This window comes from Dendropsophus ebraccatus, chromosome 8, assembly GCF_027789765.1.
Source record: "Dendropsophus ebraccatus isolate aDenEbr1 chromosome 8, aDenEbr1.pat, whole genome shotgun sequence".
NCBI lineage: Eukaryota > Metazoa > Chordata > Amphibia > Anura > Hylidae > Dendropsophus > Dendropsophus ebraccatus.
In genome coordinates this window covers 63,310,934-63,327,993 of record NC_091461.1, presented here as the reverse complement: position 1 = coordinate 63,327,993, position 17,060 = coordinate 63,310,934, and positions in this window count along the sequence as shown.

The window sequence follows — 17,060 nt, the reverse complement described above, 5'->3', positions numbered from 1 at the left end:
TTGGGTGAACACAAATCAGCGATTAGACGATGTATATTAAATAAAGGTACCATACCAGAAAATGAATTTGGAGAAACTGGCGTAGCCCGCCATTTCGTCATATGTCGACACCAGGTTAGCGATTTACGTTGGATGGTGTTGGAAGAGATAGAGGGTGAGAATGAGATGCAGATTAAGAAAAAATTACTGCAGAAAGAGACATTCTGGATTCAGCGTCTTGGTACGCTGAATCCGGGAGGTCTGAATGAAGTATGCGGATTCAGTGCGTTTTTGTAGCGTTTTTGCACTGAAACATGCGGTTGCAGTGCGCCTTTTGCAGCTTCACTAGCTTAGCGGACACTTGGATACTTTATTTAGGGGGATCACCTTGTGACCATTTAACTTGGTATATACATAATATTCATGTTCAGACGATGTATCTAATTATATCTTATTGTATCTTTTTGTGTCCGTAGTCTAGGAAGTCTCGCGATACTTCCTAGCCTTTTTATATTGGTGGTGGGCTGATCACGTGATGCTTGACAAAGTGGATCCATTCCACGAAACGTCGCAGAATCCGGCGTCTGCCTCCGCAACGCCGATCACTTCCATGAGGATGACAGAGCTCTGATGGAGCCTTAAAGGACTTTGTTTGTCTCTCACACAGCATCTGAAGACGATGAGCACGAGTGTTGGGTGATATACCTTTGTGCATGTTTATCCTAAAATATTGTGGATAAAGAAAAGTTCATAAGAATTTATGGTGTGTGCTATTTTTCTATTGTGGAGAACAAAATAGCTTCACTTTATTAGATTGAACAATAACGCACGCTGTGACATACATGTTAATTAATTGTATTATTTTTATGTGTTTTAGTTATAAAAGGGGGACGATTTAGGTTTTAATCGGGTAAGAGAGGCAGCCAGGCAATGGGATTGGGAACCCCGCAGACACGATCATGTCGTTTAAAGGGTTAATGGCGGGCGGTCACATGATCGCAGCGGCCCGCCATTGATGGTGAGGGCCCGGCTGCTGATAGCAGCTGATCCTCGCCTGCTCAGCTCAGCTACTGAGCTTGCTTCATAGCCCGGTACCCTGCAGGGTGTACATGTACAGCTGTTTGCATTAAGGCCCGGGCTGCTGGGGTTGTTTTAACATCATACCAGCAGCAGGAAAACAGTTTGAATTTCCACGGCACTGTAATGACAGAGCCACGCGGCTGTGTCACTTGAGTGCCCCGGAGATTCAAGCATTTTCCCCGCTGCTGGGCGGGAAAACCATCCAGGACTGGCATTCACTGCGGACGTGTGAATGCAGCCTAACGTGTTCTTAAACTACTACCTAAAAACGTCAGGACCTGGAATGAATAGAAGACCGGCACCAGAAAGAGGAGGTAGGGAACTACAGGGACATGCAAATTCTATATGGAAAGAGTGCGGATGGTAAATCTGAAAGAGAATGTGGACATATATTTTGCAAGCTGGCTGTGCACAGATATGCGGCAGATAATACCCATATTATTAATAAGATAACTTTACTGTATAGGAAGATTGATAGATATAAAATATGTGTGTGGTGGCGGCTGTGTAATAGATAGAAATGCACTTGCTCACAAATCCTGCTCAGGAATGCAGTATATCTGTGTCTCTGAGAGTCTGTGGGAGGCAGAGATGATTTAAAGACATGACCCCAAGGGAAGAGAGCTACATTACCCAAAATACACATTTCCGTGGGTTTATGGCTGAAGTGCTGATGCACATGTTTGGACTAACATAATATATGTTTGCAATTGTATTGTAGTTCAATGTGGCACAACTAAATGAGGAAGTGTAATAAGAACATAAAATATTACGAGAGAGTCCCAGCTAGTTTTTATCTTTCGCCTTTATCTCCCTGTCTTGTGTTTTGATTTAGAAGCATATAACCCATATGGGTTGTAGTTATATTGGATGATAAGGGAGGCATGCCTCGTATGTACGTACTGCTCATGGAGATTTTTATCTGTTAGATGTCGGCGTTCACCTCAGTTAAACAGGTTTTTGTAATTAAGAAGTTTATTCTTATGTAATGTTAAGGCAGCAGAAGTGAACGAATCTACAAGATGTCCGTAAGGTGTCATTTACACACTGTGTGACAGTGGAGACCCACAGCATTATTAAGGTAAAAATGTACAGCACAGCATTTTCATGCCACTATGTGGGGCTGGGTTTTTAATTTTGCATTATTATTATTATTATTATTATTATTATTATTATCGAAGCATATCAGGCTGCAAATAAACAGCAAAAGGACAGAAACATCAAATATGAGCCTGACCTGAAGATTTAAAGGGCTTTTCCACTAAAAGTTTTGATATGTTGCTGCCTATGGTGAGACTAACAACAATTCATTCCATACTTGTTATTATCTATTAAGTCTCTTCCCCCCCCCAGTTCTCGTCTGCCGCTTTCTACAGAAAACACACAAATCTGTGTGTAAGCTTTACTCTCTGTCTCCCCCTCCCTTCTGAGACAGCTGATGTAAACAAGTCCCTGGCAAGCTTCATCTGCAACATTGTAGCTTCTTTGTAATGCTGGGAGGGTTATTCTGACGTTAACAGACTTACTTTGATACACTATACCAGTTGTATACAGTATACTCTGGGCCTAGACATCTTCCCCTCTGCTAAGCAGGGGCCAACCTGGTTAAATGTTTGAATCTCCTGTTGACTATAATGGGGTTTGTTACTCAAGTCGAGCACTCAAGCTTTGAAAAATATTCGAAAACAATCGAAACATTCCTTCAACATAAAAGCAACTATTTTTGTATTTTTCAATGATTTCTATAAAGGATACACATGCTTTACCATGGCTCTGGAGCTTTGTAATACCTTCATATTCCACTAAAAAAAAATGTTGAGGCTCAAAATTATGCCAAAAAGGCATTTCTTCCACAACACCCATCCATCAAGAAACTTGCTACCAATATTTGTATATATTACGAGACTTTAAATAACTATTATATTACACTTGGTAAGTCATATGTACTTTAAAGGGTACTCTGAGCAAACATAAAGAACAGGGGAAGGTAGTGGGTGGTGGGAACAAAATAATAAATTACTGTATTTTCTGGCGTATAAGACGACCGGGCGTATAAGACGACCCTTGACTTTCAAGAAGATTGTCAGGGGTTTGCCTTATATGCCGGAAAATGTTAACCCCTGCCTGACCGCTGCCCTGCTACAGTCAGGCAGCGGTTAACTGCAACAAAATTAAAAAAAAAACTGTTAACTTACCTATGACAGTTCTCGGGATCCACGCTCCTCCCCAGGCAGTGTGATGTACACTGATTACATGGGCGATCCCCGAAGCTCTCTCAAGCAGTCGAACGTCTCATCGGAGAAGCTCGAAGAAGCTCGGAGAAGCTCGGCTGCTGGGAGAGTTTCGGGAGAATGAGAGAGGCTGGGGGTACTTCCAGTGCCTCTTTCATTCTTCCGAAGCTCTCCCGGTGGGGATGTGGCCATTTTTGACCTCCCCCACCGTATGGAGCGACCATACCCGGCGTATAAGATGACCCCTGACTTCTAAGAAGATTTTTTCGGGGTTAAAAAGTCGTCTTATACGCCGGTAACATTTACCTGTCCGTTGCCCCCACAATGCAGTGCCACCGCTTACAGTCACTCGGTGGTCTCCTCTATCGGTTGTACCTGTGACATCACAGCCCTACTTAGAGATGCCCGCTTAGTCAATTAGTGACTGAAGCAGGACACCTCTAGCTGAGCAGGTAGTTCCTGTTGTTCTGATGACACAGGAACTGCGATCTTAAGGGGTGACAATGAGCGGTAACACTGCGGCTGCAGGTGCACTGAGACAGATAAGTATCACTTTTTCCCACTACCACATTTTTTCATATTCCATGTTCATGGCCCCACCACCCCTGCCCTCTCTTTTTTTTTAACCTTTCCCTGAAGTGTATCTTTAAGTTTCGAAAGATTTTCAAAAACCTGTCTGGCGACAAGGTGATTTTAGTGCTCTCACTGCTGTCATTAAGCCCATGAGAGCCCCTGCATACTAAAAGGGAGGTGGAGATAACACAGTGATGTAGACATACATTACACCCATAATATCGTTGTTATTTACAGAGGGAATAGCTGCCCAGAACTTTATGGGTGGTCAGAGATGAGAGCAAAGCCTTAAATTTACCTTTCAAGCACAGTGTGGATCATCCTCGGCAGGCTGGCTCAGCTTGCAGATGTACAGCCCAGGTTCTCAACGTTAATGTAGCAAATTCTATGACTTTTGGGGGTAAGTCTCACGGCTAGTGGGACAGGGTATGGCACAAGACGATGAGCCCTGAAGCTCGACCCAACTCAATTCCCCGCCTACTTGCCACGGACAGCCCTAAACGGCCATGGACAACCATGGAGTCAGTCCCTACTCTGAATTAGTGCTACACAAAACAGAGAAAGACAAACAAACACAATATAGAACAGTGAGCTAGCCAAGTCAAAACCAATTGGGCAACGCGGTACAAAATCAAGAAGAGAGCAGATAGTCGGAGATCAGGCAGAAGGTCAGGAAATAGGCAGAACAACAGCAAGGAGATACAGATAGGGAACAGTGGAAAAGGAGCAGGGGAGCAGGGACTAGTAAAACTAATAGCCAGCAAGGAGAGCTGGTCACACCTATACTTTATACTGGATCAGGAGCCCAGACCAGCTTACTATTGGTCCGGCCTCCTGAATCCAGCCACACAGCAGTTGACACACTGCAGGCCAATTGGCAGAGCAATCTGCCCATCAGCTCGAGTATGATGCAGTTCAGCTGCACTTACTGGGCGGCCGCAAGCAGTGACACAGAGCCGTGGCGTCCATGGCTACCAGGGACGCCGCCTGGTATCCGTGACTTCACTCGGCTCCGGCAGGTGGGGTGGCGATGCGTACCAGCACCGTCTGCCGGGACAGAGCGCGAGGAGGATGCCGCTGGAGCCATGGCAGGTGAGCTTCTGACAGGAAGGAACCAATTTTTGTAAATTAAGTGATTTACAAATGTGTTAGGAATTACATAGGTTATCAAATTGAGGGGATTTGTTTGAAATTATAGTAACCATTTAATTCTACTTAACTCCTGTAAACCTAAATTATGTCATATCTCCTTCTTTCAGGTTCCTTATTTCATTCTTTATTCTACCTGCGCACCTTGTAAACAAAACTTTTTGTACACACTTATCGTGCTCTAAAGCCTGAGCTACATTGAGGATAGGGTCTCATATAACATAAACAGCATGACCAAGATGTCGCCACAATGTGACCACAAAACATGTAGATATGTTGTCCTCTATTGATTCTAAATGGCCGTGCAGTTTTGCAAGCTGTTTACCTACATTATTGTGCAGCCAAAGTGTCTATTCATTAATGGCCAAACATTTATACAAACAGCAGTCTTCCTTGCTAAATCTTTAGAAGACGATATTAAACAGTATGTCAGTCCGGTTTTTGATCACAGAAGCATCTCAGATGCGACACGAGCCTGTACCTAGAGACGTTTTGTAGTGCTCCTGATTCATTTTAACCATTGAGCTGGAGCTACAGGCCAAATGAATACAGTGGGGGTTACATACAATGATGTAAACTAAAGCTGCAGCTCAATAGTTAAAATCAATCAGGGGCGCTACAAAAAGTCTCAGTGTAGCCCTGGTCTAAGACTGCTGGTTCTTGATTAAAATGTTGACTTTAACTTAGAATTAACCCGATTAATATAATTGAAAGTAAAAGTCTACAGCTCAGCACTTTGTTTGATGAAGGGAGATGGATTAGGAAAGAAAGCTTTCAAATTGAATACACGTCTCCTCTCTATCTGTTAATTGCACCATTTACTGCTACCTGACTCACTGACCGTCAGTGTTTAGTCCACTTAATGATGATACACAGTCCACACTTTCTCCAGATAATTAAAAACATTTCGGTTGACATGCTTCTACGGGGAGTTTTCCTGCCTGTCCCACTTCAGGAGTACCGTGTGATTAATTCTTCATTCAGGAACTTCTAAGCTAGCGTACAGACTCAGCGCAGCTGTGTACACCATTTCTAAGGAAGATTCTGTTCATTTATAGATGAATGTATATATTTATGAATGAATGTATTTATAGAGGATTTATCGAGGAATCTATCATATGATGAAGATAATAATGCTTCTCCCCTCTCTGAATAAGCCCTCATACACATTACTATATTATGGCTTTATACAACCTGTCCCCGTTGTCTGCAGCTGTGATAAACCACATGTGGAAGTCTATGTGGTGGTCATTTAACTTTGTCCGTTTCTTATATCATATAAAACAGGGGTAGAGAACCTTGGCTTTCCAATTGTTGCAAAACTACAATTCCCATCATGCATGGACAAGCTAAAGCTTTGGCTGTCCCTGCATGATAGAAGTTGTAGTTTTGCAACAGCTGGAGAGCCAAGGTTGCCTACCCCTGATATAAAAGAATAGAGAGTTTGTTTCTGTTGCATATGTATCCAACAGATCATATGGTAGCACACTCTGTAGTGTGACGTTACAGGCACAGTATATGCCTCCATACAAGCTATATACACACAGTTCTGTCCTCTGCAGGGCACCTTATTGTCTGTTATGTATTCACATATTTTTTTATTTTTATCATATATAATACCATCTAAATGAAAATAGGTATGTTTCACCATTGTGGAGAATGGGATCCCACCTCCGTCACTGACTGGCTGAGCGGACTTGAAACGTCATGTCTCAAGCCCGCGTCAGAGACCAGGAAGTGGCGAGGCAGCGGGAACGGAAGCACCACGATGCGGGGCCCGCCACTGAAACCAAGGAGGTGAGTGGATGTCACTGCCCTCCCCAGCCAGATCAAAAAAAAAAACCCCAACGGAGTACCTCTTTAAGCTATTTGGTTGAATTTTGTGCCATCATGTCCCTCAGTAAAGAGTAGTGTACATGCTGGCTAAGTTAGAAAGGGGAGAGACAGAACTGACTTCCTATTTCCCATCTAGAAACTATTAGATCAGGGGTGTGAAACTCAAATACACAGTGGGCCAAATTTAAAAAATGGACAAAGTCACGGGCCAATCATGATATTTAATGAAGATTGCATGCTGCGTTCCTGGCACTGCCTATCCTAAAGTAAATTTCCCAACATGAAAGTTACCCATTATATCCCTCAAGCAGTAGGTAATATCATAATTGTGCCCCATGTAGTAGCCACCCCAAATAGTGCCCCACATACTAGCCAGGCCTCCCAACTATTAGAGACCTACATAGTAGCCAGCCCTCCCGATAGTGTCCCATATAGTAACCAGCACCCAATAGTGTCTTATATAGTAGCCAGCCCTCCCAGTAGTGTCTTATATAGTAGCCATCCCTCCTAAGTGCCCAATATAGTAGCCAGCCCTCCTAATAGTGTCTTATATAGTAGCCAGTCCTCCCAATAGTGTCTTATATAGTAGCCAGTCCTCCCAATAGTGTCTTATATAGTAGCCAGCCGTCCCCAATTGTGTCTTATATAGAAGCCAGCCCGTAAAATAGTCTCACATATAGTAGCCAGCCCACCCCAACAGTTTTTTTTATAGTAGTCAGCCCTCTCCAGTAGTCTTATATAGTAGCCGGCCCTCCCCAACAGTCTCTTATGTAGAAGCCAGTCCTCAAGAATAGTCTCTAAAATAGAAGCCAGCCCCTACTGTAGTTGTTCATGACTGCCCCTTAGCTTGGACTCACCCTTCCTGCAGCTCCAGAGGCTGCAGGAGGCTCCCGTCGGACGATGTGCGCGATGACTTCACCACATTACCAGCATTGGGGCACTACTGAGATACTTCTAAAAACTGCCTGCGGCCTATGAGATTATAATGTGGGTGGTCCAAGCAGCTCTACAGAACACCCATTTTATAATCTGCTGCAATGTCAGGTGGGCCAAATTTAACACAGCAATGGAAAAGCATGGCGGGCCAAAAATAATGGCACCAGATTTGGCCCACGGGCCAGAGTTTGACAGGACTGTATTAGATGCTAGGAAACCCTTTAGGTTCTGATAAGTAAACTAGAGAGTAATTATAAATCATCATAGTGTAAGATTACCAATTGTCCCTAGGTTCTGCCTAAATAACTTTTGACATACACAAGAAGTTTTTATAAGAGCAGAGTTAACTAGATGAAGCCAGGACGGTCATCATTGTTCTTTCACATGTTTCCAGTTGAGCAGAAGGAAAGGTAGAAGGCTGGAGTTCAGGCGGAGCTGTCAGGAACATTATGCTTGATTTGGAATAGAAAGCAGATTTACAGGGTTAGACTACAATGGAATGAGACATTGGATTAGATTTGTTCATATTTTTATAGGAAAAGTTGTGGCACCTTGTAAAAACTCATTAATTTGGGAAATGTCATTTTTTTTAACTATAGAGCAGAAACAACCTAAAAAGACTTTTTTTTTAATATAATCTTGCTGTGCACGGACTCCAGAAATAGTGAAGCCACAGAAATGAAAAATAAACTTGATTTTTTTTGGCATTAAAATGCTATGTGTTTCCACCATGGACTAAGGTCATCATCATCAGGCAAGCCGGATGACTCCAGCCTTTAGTCTGAACGTTGAAGCATTCCTGTCGTCATGCAAAAACATCCAGACCTACTTGGCCTATGTCTGTGATCCTTGTCTGCCACACAGCCTGCCAAGTAAGAGCAGCAAGTTCAGTAACTAAACAGACATGTTAGTTTTCCTTCTTCCTTCATGATCCATTTCTGCCCGTTCAAACTGAAAAAAACACACAGACTGGATCACAGCAGATTTCATGCTGCGAGGTCTACAGCAAAATCCGCTGCTATTCCTGATAATCTCATTTTGAATAGGTTTATATACTCGCAGTGAAATTTTCATTCTGCTGTGTGTGTGTAAAGCGCAGCCCCACTTAATCTGCCACGGCCCGGTAAATACTTTACTCATCCGTGCTCCGGCCTGCTTCTGTGGCTCCTGGCTCCTTGGCTAACGTCCTGCTCAGCCAATCAGTGCGCTGATCCGCTGCAGCCACTGATTGCCTGAGCTGGATGTCAGGGGGCCGGAAGCCCCAGAAGCAGGCCGGAGTGCGGATGGGTAAAGTCTTCACTTGGCCGCGGCGGGTTAAAGGGGAAGGGCTTTACATACTCACAGAGGAATTAAAATTCCGCTGCAAGAATGTAAACCTATTCAAAAGGACAGTACCGGGAATTTTCGCTGCAATTCCAGTACATGTGAAGCTACCCTAAAGACCCTATTACACCAACAGATCTGATGACAGATTATCTGCCAAAGATTTGAAGCCAAACCCAGGAACAGACTATAAACAGAGAAGAGGTCATAAAGGAAAGACTGGATTTCTCCTCTTTTCAAATCCACTCCTGGGTTTGGCTTCAAATCTTTGGCAGATAATCTGTCGTCAGATCTGTTGGTGGAATAGGGCCTTAAGAGTTAGAACACCATCTATTTACTTGAAGTCACTGACCTATGCAGAAAGTGTAAATCTACAAGCATAGCTTCGGTTTTGTGCTATATAGCACTCCGCCAGAGAGAGAGAGAAAGGGCGAACTCTATTGCGGTGACAAGAGAGTATTGCATTTGTAGTCACAAATAGTGCTACAACTTGTGCTAAAAACATGGAAACTCTAAATAGGACATATAAAGAGGAGGATTAGGTGAGTGCAAGTAGGATTGCAGGAATGCAAAAAAAATATACAAATATGATTGGTTTAATCATTAGCCACAATAATTGTTTACGTGGTTAAAAATAATGTAATTATTGAAATCATGGCTCAACAGCACTAAAAATATTAGTTTCCAGTGAACTCCCTGTAAGATATAGCAAGCCTTTTACATTACCATTAGAATATTACTTGTACATTTGTCAGATGCATGTGTCATTCAGTGTCTCCACTGCCCATATTATATGTCCTTTTCAATATGCATGCTACGTGTGCATCTTTGCTTAATCCTTGACAGCTCTGTCACTGTTTTCTTCCTTGGTAGGCTGTGTTTTAATGTAGGCCTGGAATCCTCTTGACTAATAATATTGAATTACTTGCACTGTTCCTAGATTACAATTCCTCACACAATGCACACACTGCTCTCTATTCAAAGTGACATCAAGGCTCATTATTTTCATTACTTGTGTCTCTTAAAAGCAGATACCATATCAGTTACGGGAAATTGTGTTTAGGGGAATGGAGGCTAACGTGAACGTCGGTCCCACCAACAAACTAACTCTTTATGAGTAGAAAATAGATCTTTGATTGCAGGTTTTGTATCACTTCAAAACAAGTTTTCTATTTTAGTAGTAGCCAAAACTATATGAAGCTCAAGGTGTTGTCTAGGACAAATAGAATGCTAGCTCTTCAGTAATGTTGGCTTACTATTTATCCGTCTGTGATCTATATAATTATCAGGCATGAAAATTCCTACGCTCATTTTCCTGATAATCAGGTAAAGGGTTAAAGGGTCTTTAGGCAGTGGAAACAAACTATACAGTCTAAGGCCATGTTCCCACAGCGCAAGAAACCGGACGTTCCGTGACCCGGACAGGTATACTATGTGTATACGCTCTAGCCAGGATCCCGTAGAACAGTAGGCAACGTATCTTTTCGCATAAAGTATGGCCATTGTGGTCGATTTCAACAACAGTCGTACTTTTACAAAAAGATACGTTGTGTGAACATAGCCTAATAACGCACCGGACTTATTACAGTGGCTCAGGCTGTTCGATTAGTCACCACTGTTTGGCCTAAGCTGTGCCAGAATCCCAATGCATTTATGGCACACATTGTTGTCTGGGTCTAATAAACAAGTCTTGTAAGTCATTTTCTTTGGTGCAGGTTACGCCAGAATTTGCTATAATAAATCTTTGCCATCGTGTTTAAAGGGGTTATCCAGTGAAAATCTTTTTCTTTCAAATCAACTGGTTTCAGAAAGTTATATAGATTTGTAATTTACTTCTATTCAAAAATGTTAAGTCTTCCCATACTTATCAGCTGCTGTATGTCCTGCAGGAAATGTTGTCTTTTCAGTCTGACACAATGCTCTCTGCTGACATCTCTGTCTCAGACAGGAACTGTCCAGCGCAGGAAAGGTTTTCTGTAGGAATTTGCTGCTGGTCTGGGCAGTTCCTATCTCGGACAGAGGTGGCATTGGTACTGAAAGACATACAGCAGCGGATAAGTATGGAAAGATTTGAGATTTTTAAATAGAAGTAAATTACAAATCTATATAACTTTCTAAAAACCAGTTGACTAAAGAAAAAGATTTTCACTAGATAACTCCTTTAGGTATTTGTGAACTCAAACTCTAAATATGTGATGCCACCTCATGTAATTCATTGTGTTTCATAATGAGGGTAAACCTACATTACACTTTATGGCTACGTACCCACTTTGGTAACATAGCAGGGAAAGGCGGCCATCTTGTAATGTAGACAGTCGCTAATAATGATAGTGCGGCCATCTATAGTATGAGGTGGCGGCCTTTCTCTGCTATGTTACCAAAGTGGTAAGATGCCCTATGGCTGTAATTTTGGCTATCAATCAGGTTTGGACTAGCCAAAGGAGGAACAGGGGGATAACCAGTTGGCATCTGAAAAAAGTGGGACAAAAAAATCATGGTAAATTCATGTAGTTTTTGTTGTATCGTTAAGGACTGAAGTGTATAAAAGAGGTAATATACACATGCAACTTTAGGGTGGGCTTCCAGAATCAATTCTCCTGCTGGATCCTAGGCACCCTAGTTGCCATCAATTGTCCAGTTTTGCTAACAGGCTTCGTTAAGCTGCTACTTTCTGTACCGTGAATACTCCAGTCATGCCAGAAGACAGTACACAAGTCTATTGACTAATGTCTGCTGTTGTCTACATGTCAAAGACATTGCAATGGCTGTTTGACAGACTCTACAACACACCCCTATGATAAACATTACTGTAGCATGTTGCATTACAATGATGACATAATTTAAATTATAGATGGTTTTCCTAGGGGAGTTTGGATTGAGAATTTTCTCCTATCATTTTCAGAGAGGATTTGCATGACAAACTGTACAAAAATCTGTGTTGAGATTCAGTGATGCTGTCACTCCCCGAGCCTCATTGCTGTCACTTGCCACAATCCACGGCACCTGCTCTGGGTTTGCTAATTAGTCTCATTTAATTAATGATATTCTGTCTTCTGTCCTCTTTTATTCCCTATTTTCCTCTATGCTTCCCAGCCATGTTTGTATTTGGCTCTATTATTAGAAAAGAGACTACAGTGTGTCTACATGTCTCACAAAGAACCCAGTGGAATGCAATTAACCATTTCAGGATTCTGTTTCATCAAATAAAGTACAGCCTTTACCATGAAACCTATACCTATACCTTGTCCTTAATGTGTAAATAAATCATATAAAGTATATTCAGATGTATAAACACATTTTATAGAAGAGTCAGTCTGTTTTGAACCTGAGCTTGGACAAGCGTCACTGGTTGGCAGGTAACATCTACACCACATCTATGCAATGTTCTGGGACACTGCCATTGTTAAGATTTGGTGGTTTCTTTAGGTTGAATGAGGATTCATTAGTCAGACGTGATGTGTTGCCTAACATCATTGCTTTACACTTATAAGCAGGTGACAGTGCAATTCTGAATGCAAATTACCAGAGCAAGTCAAGTGCAGACTCAAAACAGCAAGGGATGATGGGAGATTTCAGTTTTGGATATGCCATGAAGGTGTAATCAGGAGGAAGAAGGGGCTTGGGTTAAATAGGTGGGCATCTGTAAGCTTGGTCCCCTGGCTCCCATTCTCTCCATTTCCACCACATCAAAGTGTATTTAGAAGTTACGGAAACAGCCATATAGTGCTCTAGTGGCTAGGTGATACATTTTTTGGGCCACCGTGCAATTTCAAAGAGGTTGTCCCTCCATTAAATTGTCTTCTAGTATCTCCAAAAGTTGCCATAGGCAATAAACAAAGTACCAGAGCCCATAAGTGACCTCTACTCCACTGGAGTCTTGGAACCCTGCTTTCAAGATAACAGAGGACTGACTGCTGAATGGGGTTATTCAATGATAAATCCATTTTCATCTGTCTAATAAATTAACATATAAGTTATTTTATTTCCTTTCTGTAGTGTTTCATGCTTTCCTTCTGATATTGATGTAAACTGTCTGCTTTGCCATTTCTGTTACCTGTAATGGACTTCCTGTTCCCACTGTACACTCTAGCAGGGATTTCAGTCCACTCTGTCTCCCTCCAACTATATGGGAAGCTCTTGTGGGTATAGTGAGTGGGATAATAGTCATAAATGTATAGTAGGAGATAGAATTAGGTAAAACCAGCGTTGTTTACCAATATATGTTGAAAATAGGTTCCAGCAATAAAAAAATATTTAATGGTGGAACAAATGCTTTAAGAAATTTAGGTGATGACCCATGTGGGATCTATGGGATCAACCGTGCTGACTGCGGTTGAAAATTCCCAGAAATAAATCATTGTAATATAATCATATTTTTAAATTATTTTATTTAAATATAGAAACTTTTTCCAATCTAATTTATCTGCTTACCTCTTTTATTTTTATTGACGTGATACAGTACACTGCCAAAACTCCAACTTTTTCTGTTCTTTGTCCCAGTGTAGATTAACTTGTTACCCACAGGCATATCATTATTTTCATATAATGCTATAGCTTGGCTACTGCATATATTATATATACACTAAGACTTTTATATTACCCAATTTCATTTTCGTATAAAAAGTTAAATTAACTGTTAATGTTGAGATTAAACTCTGCCGTTGCTACTTTAATTGATCTTTTAGAGACTGAGCCTTGTAAACTGAAACGCAATGTCAGGAGGTGTTGAAAGATGATAATGATGTTTTAAGCCTAAAAATCACATCTTATCTCAGTGAATTGTTTTTAATTCCTAGAAAACCTCTATAAGATCAAAAAGCCAACAGCTTTAAAGTCCTGAACTTGCTTAGTTATACTAAACGTGCCCCTATTGCTGAATAAGAGTCTATTAACATCTAACATCTAATAACATCTATTACTTTTCTATATCTGGAGAATGATCTTGGTCATTCTTTTACATCTGATTAAGATATTTTTAAGGATACATCAGATAGATGTAACAGATGCATTGGCTTTTTTGCTGTTTATTTTTGTATTTTTATGCAACTAATCTTTATTAATTGATTACCTAATAAATAGGCTATCCGGTACCACATCCATTAAAGTCTATGGAGCGCTGGAGGCATGCCGTGTACAGATGTATGCATTATGCATCCTCCGGCTTTTGCCTCCAGCGATCCAGAGATATCCCTGTCTCTGCCCCCCCCATTGACTTTTGTGACCCCTGGCCCCCCAGCTCCTCTATATAGGGACAAAACAATTAAGGACAGGGGTAGGGAACCCTGCCTCTCCAGCTGTTGCAAAACTGCAACTCTCATCATGTCTGGGATATCCAGGCATGTTGGAAGTTGTAGCTTTGCAACAGCTGGAGAGCCAAGGTTCCCTATGCCTGCTATAGGAGATGTCCCCATGTTCTGCTGCTCATAGTAGAGGGCTCCCATGTAAGTTTTACATGATATTACATTTCCTGCCCCCTATATAGATGTCCCCCTATATGCTGTATTGGAAAAAAAACTGATGACAACTAATGGAGTAAACATTTGGCAACTGATATTAACTGATGGAAACTGATGGTTTTTACTGAAAAAAATGATAGAAAACTGGATGACAACTGATGTCTTTTTGCCATCAGTTGTGACATCAGTTGTAGTCAGTTTCTTGCAAAAACAAAGAAGGAAATGGATGCAACTTATATATGTAAACTGTAATAACGGATGTGATGGAGCATGTCTCTATACATAGTGTAGTGGAAAATGGCCTACATGCATTTGTACGAACTAAATCCATTTTAGTCCATATCCTTAGATGCATATTAATGAACATCATATATCAAGTCAAAGAGGTTTGCTTAAAGGGAATTTGAGGATTCAAGGCTTTTTTTAACATATTGCTTGGGGACTAGTAAAATTAATTCCCTATCCTGGTTCTCTGCCGATACCTGTCCAGTGACTTCTGGTTTCCGCTGCTCACCTTTGCTACTTGTTAAGTGAAATGTCTCAGCAGGACCTACCTGCCTAGCTGATCACTGGTTGCAACAATGTACTTTCTCAGTAAGCGGTTGATCGTGTGGGCAGGTCGTGCTGTAATGATATGTCTCAGATGTGCTGAAGAGTACCGAGGTGAGTATCATTTATTTTTTTATTTTTACCAGCCTGCCAGCAAAACGTTTTCTGGATCCAACAATGCCCCTTTAAGAAGCAAAGACAAACAGAGTTTTGTGTAAGTGTAGGGATAAATTCTAAAAAAGGGTAACACTTGGTGGGTATCATTATAGTGTAGCTTCCAAAACTAGCTCAGCACTATCCAGTTGGTAAAGGGTTCAGAGCGACTTGAGTAAGGACTCCTATTACAAAGAGCGTAGTGCTCACTGCTTGCCGAGCCTAACCATTTTAGTGTTTCAGAAAGCTCTTGCCTGAAGTTTTCAGTGAATTGTGAGCCGTACTGATTACCCAGCACATAAAGCACAACTGTCTGGCTCACAACTTTCTATGCAATGTTTTTTTTATTAGGTAGGAAACACCAAACGTGTTATTGATATTTCATGTTGTATAAATGTTCATTGTGTAATAATAATTATTATTGTTTAACCCCTTAAGGACAGAGCCTGAAATGGCCTTAAGGACAGAGGCAAATTTTATGAATATGACCTGTGTCACTTTATTCATTAATAATTTCGGGATGCTTTTACCTATCCAGCTGATTCTGAGTTTGTTTTCTCGTGACATATTGTACTTCACATTTCTGGTAAATTGGAGTCGATACCTATAACGAATAAAAAAAATAAATAAATAACGTGAAAAATAGTGAAAAAATGCATTTTTCCAACTTTGAAACTCTTCTGCTTATACAGAAAATGGTTATGCCACATAAATTATATATTAAATAGCATTAGCAACATGTCTACTTTATGTTGGCGGCATTTATTAAACTATCTTAAATTTTTTTTAGACAATGGAAAGCTTAAAACATTAGCAGCAATTTTCCAAATTTTCTGCAAAATTTCAAAATCAGATATCTTTAGGGACCTGTTCGGGTTAAAAGTGTATTTGAGGGGACTGTATGTTAGAAAACCCCACAAAGCACCCCATTTCAGAAACTGCACCCCCACACTCTGCAAAGGCACATCCAGAAAGTTTTTTTTAACCCTTTAGGGCAGTCACAGAAATAAAAGCTAAGTGTGTGAGAAATTTTTAATTTTAAATTTTCTGTGCAGAGATTTTATTGTAATCCAATATTTTTCATAATTATAAACCCATTACCAGAGAAATGCACCCCAATACTGATTGCCCCGTTGCTGCACTTTATAGAAATACCCCATATGTGGTCCTATTGCGCTATTTGACGCAACCACAAGCCTCAGATATGAAGGAGCACCTAGTGAATTTTATATTTGGTCATTTCTGACTGTACCACTTCAGGTTGGCAGAGGCTCTGGGGTGCCAAAACCTAAAAAAACACCCCTAAAGGGACACCATTTAGAAAACTACACCCCTCAAGGAATGTAACAAGGGGTGCGGTGAGCAATATGACCCCATAGGTGTTTCACAGATTTTCAGAACAATGTGGCGTGAAAAAAGAAAAACATTTTTTACACTAAAACGTTGTTCTAGACTTCAATTTTTCATTTTCACAAAGGGATACAAGGGAGAAAAAAAACGTGCAGCACAGTTTCTCCCGAGTACGGAAATACCCCACATGTGGACATAAAGTGCCAAGCGGTCGCAGGACAAGCCTCCAAAGGGAAGGAGCGCCAATTGGAAGCTGGATTTCACTGGAATGGATTTCAAGGGCCATGTCGCATTTACAGAGCCCTCGTGCTGCCAAAACACTGGAAACCCCCCACAAGTGACCCCATTCTGGAAACTACACTCCTCAAGGAATCTAACAGGGGGTGCAGTGAGCATATGGACACCACTAGTGACGGGGACAAATGTGGAACAATGTGACGTGAAA